At 41.5% G+C, this 13,565-nt stretch overlaps 1 protein-coding gene across 6 annotated transcripts in view; it reads left to right on the top strand.

Moving 5' to 3' along the window:
- Positions 1–13,565, top strand: part of HIVEP2 (HIVEP zinc finger 2) — a 143,585-nt gene that overhangs the window by 66,079 nt on the left and 63,941 nt on the right. The gene's annotated exons all lie outside the window — the stretch shown is intronic.

The following is a 13,565-nucleotide window of genomic DNA, read 5'->3' as shown; positions in this document are numbered from 1 at the left end:
TCCGCTTGCCCTCTGCATGAGCAGCTTGGACGTGGACCCTCAGCACTTCTGTGCACGAGGCTGGTCGTCCACCCTTGCTCAACTGGCCCTGCTCCAGGGGGACTTGTTTTGGGCAGCTGCCTGGAGAAACTCCCTCTTGGGTTCTTGGTTATTTGCACCGTTTTCCGTTTTGGTTTTGGGAGGTAAACCCAGCGAGTGGGCTTCTGCCTCCTGCTTCACACCATTGGGATCCTGGACTTGCTGTGGGAAGGAATAAGTCAGGACTGGAATGCATCTCTTTAAGGATTTGGGTTTTTCTTTAAACCAGTGTTTGCCTTTAAATGCCTTTTTTGAATAAATTACTCTAACAGTAAGTACCAGAATATATATTGATAAAATATGAATTTATGCATGCCGGCATTTATCTCTTTTGTGTCTATTCGCAAATGCGTACCAAAAATTGACTCTAGCTCCATATGGCTTCCCATCTCTTTCCTCCCCCGGCTGTCAGCTTTTCCTTACCTGGATGAATAAAAGGGAGCAGAGTGCTGGGCCACGAGCTGAAGGTGGGTGTAGCAGAAAAGTTACATTCAGAATGTTCTTCTCTGGGACATCACTGTGGCTCCTCAAGTGTCTCTCAGTTCAGGTGGAAACCCCATTAAAAATATGATGCGGTTTAATGCCAATCTTAGCTTCACACTCTGAAAAAGGAATGAAAATACTCAGAGGGTGTGCTACCTATGTGCAGATTTGCTTTCTGGGTGATAGAGACTCTGCAAAAGCTTTTACTGTTTCAGAAACTTTTCAGTACACATTATGATTATTAATTAAAATCACTCATTTTTTAATCTGAAATTTATACTCGATTGAATTAGAGATGACAGGCCTGCTTCCAATCTGTTCAACAGGGCTATAAGACAGTTGAGATACCTCCACCCCAAGACCTTCCATTTTCTGAACATAAGCACCATTTATTTTGCTCAGTTCTGAAGCGTTTAAGTTCAAAATCTATGGTGAGGTTTGTAATACATCATTTGACTGAAATGATGCAAATCCACTGCTGTAGCATAAAATTCTGTCAGGTCTTTGGGAGGGAAACTTCCCATTTCTTCTGTCTTAACATGCCTGGAGGCAGAAGGTGCAGGTTTCCCATGTTGCTGCAACGCGCACAGTGGGACGGCACAGCTTGCTGCCTTGCTGCCTGCGCTGCGCTGCCGGAAAGCCCGCACCAGTCGCTTCAACTTTGATGGGAACAGACTTCTGAAAGTGTCCAAAATGGGAAAATTATGAGCTGGTATTAGGTGGTGTTGTCATTAATCGATGATTCTGTTATTACTGCATTACCTCTGCTTCTGGGGCTGTGTGGGTGGGCAGCTAGGTGGTTGTCTTCTGTTGCTGATGCTCTCTAGTCAGCTGGTGAGGGAGCTGAAATCGTCGCAACTGATTTGGAGGTTTCTTTGGAGATTCCTTTCTGCCGCTGCCTTTAGAAACCAGACATGAGGCCACAGCTTTCTGTCCTGTTAGAGCATTAAGTTATATTGTCAAATTCAGAACAGTTAGATCAAGTTTTAAAGATACCTAGGGGAATAAACAGAGAGAGAAGCAGCTAAGGAGAAGCAGAAGACAAAACTGGTTGGAAGAACATTTAAATGGCAGAAGGTTCTGAAATACTTTACCTCTCCTCTAAACTGGGACAAACCCTTGACAACTCTTATACAGTAAGATATCTTATTTCATAACATTCTAAACGTTGCTTCAGTTTTCTTTTTCATAAGGATATTTTGATGGCTTGAATGTATTCCACCTCATCTCATATGTCTTGTTAAATTAATTCACTGAGTAGCATAACAATACTGTTAAACTGTCAGTATTGAAGTATCTTGTTGTATCATAAGGCCTATTACTTTTAGTAAGCGTAATTTAAACCAGGGACAAAAATTCTATTTTTCATGGAACTTTTCACTTCTATTAAATCAGAATGCTCTTCTTTCAGGAAACCCCTTCAGTGTGAAAAGTTTGGGTGTTACACACTTACACAAATTTTTTCAATTCTTACTATGCAGTTTCAATTTTTAAAATGAGTGAGACGCGCCTTCTTTTATTGTCTATAAACCCCATAAATCCCTAGAATTACATATTTATGACTGCATAGGATTTCAGCACAGATAGGGCTGACTTTCCAGTTCTGTGAGAATGTTTACAACAGAATGATCTCAGGAATAAAAATGCCTTTTATTTACGTGTTTTGCGAATATAGAACTTGCAGACGCTCTGAGCTGTGAAGCAACAGCTTCAGATTTAGCCAACAGAGAGGAAGGAATTTGTCTGCTCTACAGCAAAAGGAAGTATTTGCTGTGTTATTGTAGTATATGGCCTTTTGCCATCTTTGATGAAGTATTTAAGGGTTGTGCACCCAAAGTCTGCTGCCCTCTTGACCTATCATCCATCACCAGCTGTAGATGAGGAAGATGAGACACAGCTCCATAGGAGAGCCATTGTTTCAGCCCCACGCAGCTCCTCCGAGAACGGAAGCTGCCGACAAAGCGGTTCCCTGTGATTCACGGCACCGCTCAGCCTCCTGGTGTTTTCTCTTTTACCTATACCTTCTCTGGCCCTGCTCTGTGCTGGCTGAGGTGGACTGACACACGAGGAAGCTGTGGGATTGATCTGCTTTCCACTCAGCTTCACTGGGCGCACATGAGACAAGCGTCTGGGATTTTTTTTCTGTATTAAAAAAGAAAACCAGAGACAGTTATCACAGCACTGTGCCTTGGTGATATATTTAAATTTATTTCCCTTTTGACTATTCAGCACTGTTGATAGATGATGCTTAAAACACTAAGTTGCCCATCAGTTTTCTAGGGCACTGTGAATTGCCCAGTCTTTTTTTTCCCCCTCTCTGAAAGCAGTTCTGGTTACAGAGATGCCAGCATCCCCAGTAAGTATGCCAAGAATGTACAGTTGTACTTTATACTTCTAAATTAACAGCCAGGAATAGTCACACCAAACCAGATTCATCTCCCAGATGGGAAAGCGTCTCCTGTAGCCCAAATTTTAATGACTTCTTTACGTGAGAAAGTTTCACCAATATAGCATACAGTGTGATTTAAAACAAATGCTGTCATCTCTCTGTGTTGGTGACAGGTAACTTGTAGAAAATAGTGATGATTTCTTTGTTTTCAGTGACCAGCCACAGGTTGGAAAGGTATGGACATTTAGGTAGGTTAACTCTTCTCTTGGTATCTTAAACTATTTAAATTTTAAAAGATTATTTTTAGTTTATCAATTGCACTTTTCTGAGCCCTGGTTTGAGGTGAAAACCAGGGTCTGATTCTTATTCGATTTGTTATATATGCAGTTCTCTTAGCTTTGTGAATTTGGTTATAATTTACATTCCTGTAAGTGTCAGGGAATGAGACCTAGATGGCATAACAACAATATCAGAAGAGCTAACTTCGATTGTTGCAGTATATGGTGCTGATGGCGTGAAATATTCTCAAACAGACATTTCTGTCTCCTGACTAGGAAGGGTCTGTTCATGAGGTTATGAAATCCATGGTCTTTGACGATTTGCCAGTGCCAGCTGGAATACCGTGGGAGACTTTGGCCCCCTGCAAATTTTAGCAATGACTGTGTTATGATGAAATAAGGCAGAAGTTTTAAGATTTGTTTAACAGAAGGGAAGGGGTCTTCCGCTTTTTACGGACACTTTACCTAAGACTCCATAGCCTGACTTCTCCTTGGAACTACTTTAGGTTCCTGCCATGAAGCTGAGTGAGATATGCAAGTCCTAGACGAAAAAGTTAAAAGGAGTGTACATGGGCATTCGTATAGAAATGCACAATTCTCTGTGGTTGTACCAGACACCATATCTCCCAGTTGTTGAAGGTGCTCAGACACTGGAGAGATACTTGAGACGGGATTACTTCGTGTTGTTCTCCAGTTTGCTGTGTTTCTAGTTTTTCTACTCTATTCCTGTTTATAAATCTTTTAAGCGTGCACATTAAAAAAGTAATTGAATTGTCATTATAATTTATAGTATGCCTGAAGTCAATCACCTAATTAAACGGAAAGAACAGAAAGGTAGTAGGTTCATAAGCATTTATTAAGTACTACAGTATTAATTATGCAGGACTTTTGAACCAAGCAAAAGAGGAAAGAATGGAAACACCAATCTAAAAAGACTTTCCATTGCTGCCCTTCTCAATTTAATAATATGAGACAACCCCCCACCCCTAGTTTGCAGGACAACACTAATGCATTCTTTTTGTTAATTATTAATGAAATTATGATGGAGGTTTTTTAATGACAATCACTTGCAGCATTTTCCTGTAATATTTTTGAAAGAATAATATGTCCTCATGAAGGGGCCTATAAATATGTGAGTAGAATTGGAAGACACATTTAGAGTTATGGTTTGGGGTGGACTGTGCAGGAATAGACCCTTGGTCATCACTCCTCAGCATCTCGGGTGGGGAGCAGAGCCTGTGCCAGTCCCAGAAAAGGGGCTCGGGGCAGTGGAGGTGGGGGCTAACCCCAAAAGAAGAGGCTTCGGGCAGCACTGGAAGAGCGGTGGGGGTGGGTAGGGACAGCATGGTCACGAGAAGCTTTGCTCTTTGCAACCTTTCTCCCAGTTCTAGCTGTAAAACTGTGTCGCTTGGCTGAAAGTTGGAGGGTACGAGCTCCTGGCTCGCCCCACAGGGACCAGGTTTGGGAGGAGGCTCTGCAAGGCAGCGAGTTGTGGGTTGGAGCTTAAGAAATGGAAGTGCATTATATTAGTGAGCTTGTGAAACAGGGCTATCCTACCGTGTCTGGTTTGTATTTTGCTGCATCAGATGAACTGCCTCAACTAGAAGGTGCTGAGCATGGAACAGAAGCCTTAAATTCAGAATTTCTTCTTTTTTCCTAGTTTGTTAAAAACAAGAAACACTGGTAACACACTGATATAGACTTACCTGCATTCTGTGTTGTTTCTGTGGTTTTCACTGCAGCCTCAGTGGCCTTTACACATGAGCGTTAGACATTGAAACTTCTCTTTTACATAGCAGAGGGGTCTGATCCTGCAGCCCAGGCCTTGAGCCCTGGCTGCACTGAAGTAGCCCATGGGCTTTAGGGCAGAGAGCGAGTGAACAGGCAAACAGGCAGCTGCCAGGAGCGTTTCAGAGGTCTGTGATCTTGTACTGATCTATCAGCCTGCAGTGAGCAGGTCCTTACTGGTGCCTGGGGGTACAAACGTGGCCAGTAGGCGAACAAGTGTAATAAACCAGGATGCAGACCAGAAAGGGTTTTGAACAGAATTCACTGTATACCTTGCAACTCAATTGAATGTTGATGGTAAAGGCTAAGCTGAAATCCTGGGAAAGGAACACCTTTGCTGTTTTTGTACATGAACTTGTAGCAACAAAAGCCTCTCTCCCAGTTCACTAGAGGTGAGGCCTTTAAAAGACCTTTAGATCAGAGGTCTTTAAAAAAGAACACAGCCAAAAAACCTTGTGTATAAATGGACAGGAAGGTGCTAGAGACTTATCTACTTGTACTGTCATTATCAAATTGGTGTAATGTATTTGGAACCTAACTGCACAGGTATCAGTGTATCTTGCAGTGTATTAGATAGGAATTCATTGACAATACATAATCACAACATAAGGGCAGTATCTAAAAGTTGGACCTGACTTATCTGAAAACTGGAGAACCAGTTCAGTAGCTCTTTTTCTGGAAGAAATTAAGATTGTGTGATTGCAATATAAATTCCTGCTGAAGGTCATTTGTCTTCACACATTTCTCTTAATAGGCTGCATTGAATTGACAGCAAAACAACAAAAACTAAAAGCTAGACAGAACAATCAAGAAAATTTACTGTGTATAGGTTTTTCATTTATGCAGAAAATATTGAATCTATTTGGCCATGAGCACTGCAGTATTCTGTACCAGCTTCTTTTGTTCAAGGATGCAGAGGATTGTACTTTAAGGCCTGATTCAGCAGTTTAGTTGGCAGCACCCTGTCTCCTTGTCCCGTGCACCCACTGAGACACGGGCTTGCACGCCTTGCTGGAGGGAGACCTGTGGTTACCATTCTTAATCTGTTTATTAATGTAATTACTGTTTCAAAAAGGTATAATTGGGATTCCCTTTACAACAAAGACAACAAAGACCTTACATGGAGCAAATCAAATTATTGACAGCTCCTCATCCCAGAACTCATAATAACCCTATAATGAGCACAATCATTATGCTTCAGGTTAGCACCACAGCAGCATTATAGAAGGAATGTAACTTGACAGTTGTGTGGGGGAAAAAAGTATATATATACACATACAAGTATACATTAAAAAGGTAGTGGCCTAACTAAGGTCTCAGATGACATAACACAAGTTGGGTTATATAATTAATTTTATGGTCAATAAGCCTGTCTTCTGAGCTGCATATTGGAAAATGTAACGCTTGTCTGTTTGTATCAGACTTTACAGCTATCTCTTTAATATATAAATTGCTCGTGCCATGCTATTGTTAAGCGTGTTTTCAGCTTCTCATGCTGGCAATAGGCAGAGGCAGTCCCAGCAGCAGTGTCTTCTCTGTTAAAACAGTGAAAAACTAGAAAACCCAAACCTTCCTCATATTGATTCTGAAAACAAGTTGGATGAGTATTATATTGCTGCTATTTGAAGCAACTGTGGAGCAAGCCGTTCAGATACTGTCTGCCAATTGTTTTGTCAAAAAAAAAAAAAAGTCTCCTTTTCATGTGTGAGAGCCCCTTCTTTACCACTTTCTTTAGGCATATATTTTCATTAGGAAAAGCAGCTTGTTTTATGTTACAGGCAAATAATTGATTTAAAGTCCCAGATTCTACTTCAGTGCATGTGCATTACGATAGAATGATGCACCAAATAAATATTGTATTTTAAATCCACAACTGTGGAAATATTTGCAAATCCTCAGGTATTCAAACCGCCGCAGGTGTTCTGTCATGGATGGCAAATTTGACCATGCGAGTCTGTGTTTATGAGTTGCTCAGAAAGGCAGCCTGACCGAGGTCTGTGTTAGGCACTGGCAGAGTTAGGACGGGTGGGTGTTTGGTAGCACACGCCTTGCACGCACAGTGTATGACTCCAGGCAGCTCAGCCAAAGCTTGCTCTGCGAGCGTGAGCAGGCCACCAGCTTCTCCTGTGCCTCCGGACCTCCTCTGCGTTGGGAGCACAGGGGTGTCACAGTCATTAATATGTATCAGGTGAAGGTTGTTATTTAAAAATCAAAGTATATGGTGCCCTTGCCATGACTACAGCCCCACCAGGCATATCAGAAGCAGCTTTTAATTCCCTGCTACTGGAACTTAGTGTGGCCTTGACAGCCCTCAGACGCTCAGTGTAAATGCTCAGGTAATCTTGGTGCTGACAGGGCTTCACTCCTAGCAATGCCTAATAGAGGTGATGTACGTTTATACAAGGAGTTAACACTCCTTGTTCAAGTTTGGGTGGAATTTCCCTGAAATTGCAGAGCACATCCTGAAGAACAGCAGTATTAAATTCCAGTTATTTATCTCATTAATGTGCTTATTGATCTTGTATGTGTGATTTTCTCAAGGTGTTTCTTGGGAGAACAATATTAAATTGGAAAGAAGAAATGCCACTACAGAGAAGGGAGATGTGCGATGACATATTTGTAACTTCAAACTTCATAAAATAAATTCCTAACTGGGCTCAGTACAAACATTTTAAATCCTCTTCAGCCCAGAAAATCAAGAGCCAAAAGGTAACCTCAATTCACAGGACTCGGCAGAAAGATGGAAAAACCCGAAGTCAAGATGAAAGAGTGACAAAAAGTGACAAAAAGTGACAAAAAGTCTAGGTACACTGAGTCTGAAGAAAGTGTCAGTCAGAGCTTTAACTGCACATATATATGCAAAAGGCCTGGAAAGAACAGGGCAAGTGATCTTCAGATGAAGAAAGAAGGGAGAAAAATACTGTGGTTAAGATGAGGCAGGGAATACTTTGCTAGACTGTTCGATATTGGAAAGGGGTTACTGCTACACAACATTTAGGTCAGTGGAGCAAACTGCCATGGGAGGGTGTGGAGTCAGTCATGGCTAGACTAGATAAGTGTCTGTTATAGATGATCTAGGATGACCCATTTAGAGGTGCCTTCCAACCCAAATGTTTCTGTGATTTTTGTTCTCTTCAGGTACAACTTTTGTCAGATTGACTTGTTCTTCCAGTTACTATGTGTATTACAGTCCCATTAACAAAAAAAAGCCCTCTATGCTAAGAACAGCATGTGAGCTAGAAATATTACCAATATTCCTTTGCATGCTGTAGCAGATGTAAAATGCAAATAATTATTACATAAACTCAATACTGTTTTCATTTATGAATAATCTCCTGAAATCTGTGTTAAAATTAAGATATCTTTTAAATATTTAGACTATTCTTGAAACATTTTGTTTTCTTTCTTAGAATAAAGCTTTTTTTTTTCCCCCAGAAATGTCTCCATATTTTAAATATGGGAAATGTATAAAATTTTAGAAAATAGTATTATACAGCAGGTGAGATACACCATGTTCCCATGACCAAATGAGCTATATCTCTCCTACAAATGTTTGTCGTAGTGCTAGTTCCTAGGGAAGGGTTTAGAGGACCTACAGATCAGTAAACCAGTGCATATATATGTGCATACATATGTGCATGCCTTTATGTAATAGTGTGATAGTCTTACTCAACGGTTACTGTAGTCAATGGAATTTTTGCTTGATCCCAGAGCACAGAACACATGCTTTTTCTATTCCAGGTTATGATTTCTTTCATGAAAATATATTGTTCAAAAGCAGGCTCTATTGTTAAGTAATTAAAATGGGTGCATGGGGAAAGATTCACTTATATCAACAGAAGAAGCATAATGTACAGCTAACAACCCATAGCAGGGGAAATAATTTCCCTTTGGGTTCAATCCAGGTTCCACTGACTTTTACGATACTTGGATCAAGCTTCCTAATCATGTTGCTGTGATGATCTGCAAACCCACTGGGGACTTTACTGCTCTGTTGCCAGGACTAGGCATAATGAAATAATATGAAAAACACTGGAACATAGGTGCCGACTGCAGTTCAGGTTAAGGATGTCTTTGACTTATCAGAATGAAAGAAAAGGAGTAGCCCCAGCAAAGGTAATTGGGACTCCATTTACTTATCCCCTTTAAATCTCATTTGAAATTGCTGTAGGATTGGTGTATTAGTGAGTAATCCTTAAAAGAAGTGGGGAGAAGTGCTTTACTGTATCCTAAAGGCATGGTAGGTAGATCAGGTATAGTGAGCCTGCCTGGAGCCTTTTCCTGAGGCCTCCTAATTCTGCTTGTCTCCTGTGAAGTAGTCCTGATAGAAAAATAGCTTGTTTTCTTTGAGTGCTTGTTCTTTTATCATTTAAGTGGTTTCTGCTGGTCACAAAGGTTCTGGAACAGTGCGATAATGGTTTGGGATATAATTGGCTGAATTTTAATATATCTGTTGTAACTTCCTGAATCGGAATTGGTGGTATTCATCTCTGGAAACACTCAAGTAGGAATTTGAATAACTCTTTGGAGATGTAGAATTCAGTAGGGGTCGTCTTTGTCCTTTTCTCTATCACTTATCACCTTTCTTAGTCTTTAATTTTGTCTGAGTTTCTGAATGATCACTATTGTTTGTTGTGCCTTTTATTCCTCACGAGAAGCCTTTAACTTGATTTCTTATGATTCTTGGCAGTGGCATTATGTTTTCCTGGCAGAAACATTTTTGCTGTCTAGCATGTTGACTATGTTATCTGAAAGCGTTTTTAGGTCTCATGCACTTTCTTTGCTCTTTTCCTAGGGCAGTTTTTCCTCAGTTGGACTTCCTACAGTCAGTGTGGCCTCTCACCATTCTCCTGGTTTTTATTAATTTTTGAGCAGAAGCCCTAACATAGAATCAAACCTTGAGGTTTTAAGGAGACAAGTGTCAGTGAAATTGCCACCTTGCAATCCTTAGTCTTTTGCCTGCAGCTGCACTAAAGCTCTGCTAAACACAGCAGAGAGAGCAAAGGTGACTTAAAACCAGTTTTTCCATTTGTCTGGTTCCTGGGGCAACCAACCAGGTCTTGAAGATACTCCACGTTGATGGGAAACATCCTCAGAAACCGGGTTTAGCTAATCCCTGCCAGTCTCTTTAAGTCATCCATAAGGCTTCTTTCTGTCATTTAGTGGTAGGGTATCCATGTGAGCTGACTTTTGGACACAGATATAAATAAATTCAGCGGAGACTCTGCTCACCTGATTGCCACTTGTGTTTCAAAGGTCAATAATTTTCTTCTTTAAAATGTATTGCTTTTTAGTGACCTTTCTGGGGATAGTAAATAAAGGTAGTTTAGAGAGGGATCACTTTATTTTATTCTGACTCTGTTGTCTTGGCCATCACAAAAGGATATCAGGGTGGCCCTTTTCCCACAACAGCATTCACGAGTCCTGAAAATTCAGGATAAAACCTGTGTGTCTGCCCTAAAGTAATGAGTCTTCTGTCAAATACCGCATCATGGATAATTGTTACTTAGGGTTTTTAAGTTCAGTAGGGTTGCTGGTAAGCTTATTTCTTTAGCTCGTACTGTAGGGGCACAGGAATTGAAACTTTCCATCTTGCCTTTTCTATAACTCTTCATCTATGCTGCAGATCTCAAATGGTGGACATGTGTTGCCTTTGCAAGGGGCCACAAAGGTTGAAGATGACACTCTGCCCACGGATCGTCATTACTTACTAGCTGGAAATTGCTACTCCACCACTACTTGGTGGAAAAGCTGTGGAAGCGCTGTGTTTCTTACTCCAGGCAAAGCCATCTGGGCTGCCTTTGGTTGAAGGTCAGTGGAGGGTTCACTCTGATTGAGGTAGGAAACGTGAGCCTTCAGCCAGCCAGGAACAAGTGAGGACAGGAGCACCTTCAGCTTCCACAGCTAGAGGAAGAAGAGGACTTGTATCATAGGTCTTAGCCAGCAGCACTTTTCCTTTAAATGAGGCATGCTGGTGTAGATCAGATAGTTACAAGCTTTTGTATTGTGTGTTTTCCTACATTATCTTGTGGAGAACTTATTCAAATTCATATACAGAAGTGTACCAGTACCTGTCTAGTCACTGTACTTGCAGGAGCTTTACACTGGCCTCCAAAACCTAGCCTTTTATCTGAGATTATTCTCCAGGCTGTTGATTACATTTTTCAGGGCTGCAGTGTTCTCGGTGATGATTGCGTCAGGACCATCAGTTGTTACTTCCAGGTCCTCAATTTTCTTTTCAGCCTCCTGCCGTTTTAATTCCAAACCTTCAAGCTTCCTGTCCATGGAAACCATAGTAGCCTGGATTAGGTCCAACCTTCCAGAAATACGTACTGCATGCCTTGTAAAGAAATTAGATAATACTGGGTGGCCAAGGACCACAGCTGTAGACATTGCCAAACCAAAGGCAGGTAAGCAGGTTAGCCCTTTTAACAGGCTGAAAACTGTGTATGAATATGCTGCCAGATCCCTTGCTGATCTTAATTTCCTCAAGGGCATGTTAAAGTCACTGCCTGTTCTCTCATGAAAATCATAGATGACAGTGTTAAAATCTTAAATCACTTGGGTGATTGTGACCAGTAGGCCATACCATATACACCTGGAAAATATATTTTCGCAGAGCTCCGGAAAGCAGATCCACAAGTTCCTTTAAAATACATCTTAAATCAGCTGTGGTTTTCATCATCTTAGTAAATTTGGTTGTTTTCTGAAAGCTGCACACCTAACCCCAGGCACTTGGTTTGGCATAATATTTCCCACATCACTGTATATCATGGTCCTCCCTTCTCCGTCCAGGGAGAAGGCTTGTGACTGCAGAAGGCAGCGGCACCAAGACCGTGTCCACTTCCTCCTTCCCATGGCTTTGGGGAAGGGCGCTCAGCCCAGGCTGAGCCTTGCTGACGTGGGCAGGGCCGGGAGGGCGAGCCTTCTCCAGAACAGTGGTGGAGCGGCAGCTGGGGTCAGTCGTAGGCGTGCTGAAGACCTCTTTTGCTTGTGGAAACACCGTAACTATTCCAGTCAGGGCACGTGTGGTGAGATATTTCGCATTTCTGCAAAAGCGAATGAGAACTTAAGATTTGCATAAGTGGCAGAGGCCAGTACTGAAGTTTTTACAAAGGCCTTCCCACTCCAGTCAAAAGAAGAACATGCCTGTTTTACAGATTTTTGCTGTCATAGCTGACTTGGCCAAAGGCATAAAGAGGCTTGAACCTTGACTTGATCCCTGACTGACACAGAAGCTCTCACTGTGGATACACTTAGGACAAACCTTTACTTTTACTGAAATGCTTTTCACTTACTGGATGAAGGAAGAGGGACCTCAGTAAAAAGCTGTGCCAGCAAACAACATGAGTTTGCTGGTACAAATGAAGGCTGTGCTGGGAACGCGCTGTCGGTACAGTTTGCGAGGACAGCTGCACCAGCAGAGCTATCCCATTCCGAATACAGCCTTGTCTTTGATTCCAGTTTGTCATGCATGATTTATCTTTCTGTCACCTCTTCAGGTCCCTAGGCACCTCTCAGCGTAAAAAGAAATTAAAACACAATACAGATGAACCTGCTCTGTATTGGAGTCTTGACCTTTAATATATCAGGTTTTCATATTGCAACTTTCCCAGCAAATAGGCTGTCCTACAAGAACTGAGGTTGCTTTTGTGATCTGCAGAGGTCCCACTTCAGCCATGCTTCAGTTTTATTTGCTTCCACCTACAAATGCTCAAGCTGCTGGAAATGCCTTTGAGAGGAGATGAGGCTTTCAGATTTCCTGGGAGGTCACAACCATGAACTCCAGCAGTCCAATGAGGAAAAAAAATTATCATCAAAAATCAAAGAAAACAGCCTAGCAACCCAAGTGTCAGAAGAATTGCATAATGTTTTGTCCTGTTATACCAGTTTAATTTCTGTCAGACTTTGGGGTTTGGGTTTTTTTTCCCCTTGGTGCTCTCGTTATGTTTTTCTTCCTTTATTAAAGAAAGCGTTTGCATTGTGCTCTGTGCTTCTGTGACAGCATTCCTCCTGAGCAGACTGGTATGTCACTCTGATGGCAGGTTTGCAGTCAGACTCCTTAGATCAATAAATCAACTTAGTTGTTGAGTATATCAGATTTGAATTTTAAAAATCCACAATCACACTTCTAATACCACAGAGGCCAAAACCTGATGTAAATTTTAAGGGGCATCTGAAGGATTGCTCAATATTTCAGTTGCAAAGCTTTGCCAGCATTACCTTTTGACCAGATTGCTGTTTGATAGGGTTTCAGTCTCATGTTTTTCTCTGCAACTATTGAAGGTGGGTTTTTCTTTTCCCCCCAAGTGACAGACAACTGTGTCTTTAAAGAAACAAAACAACTGTGTCAACAGATGGGAGAGAAAATGCTGTGTCTGAAATAGTGCTAGGAATAAACCATGTTAAAAATAGGTAGTCTTGCCACAACTGTTTCTATGGCCAATGTGGAAATCCTTCTTTCCCATACTGCCGTATTATCAAAACTATACTAAAACCCTGCTAGAAAACCTGCCAAATTAGCCTATAAAACGTTGCTAGAACCATAA

Source organism: Phalacrocorax aristotelis, chromosome 3 (genome assembly GCF_949628215.1).
Source record: "Phalacrocorax aristotelis chromosome 3, bGulAri2.1, whole genome shotgun sequence".
Lineage (NCBI taxonomy): Eukaryota > Metazoa > Chordata > Aves > Suliformes > Phalacrocoracidae > Phalacrocorax > Phalacrocorax aristotelis.
Note: the sequence above shows the minus strand (reverse complement) of the source record. Positions and strands in the feature narration are given on the sequence as shown.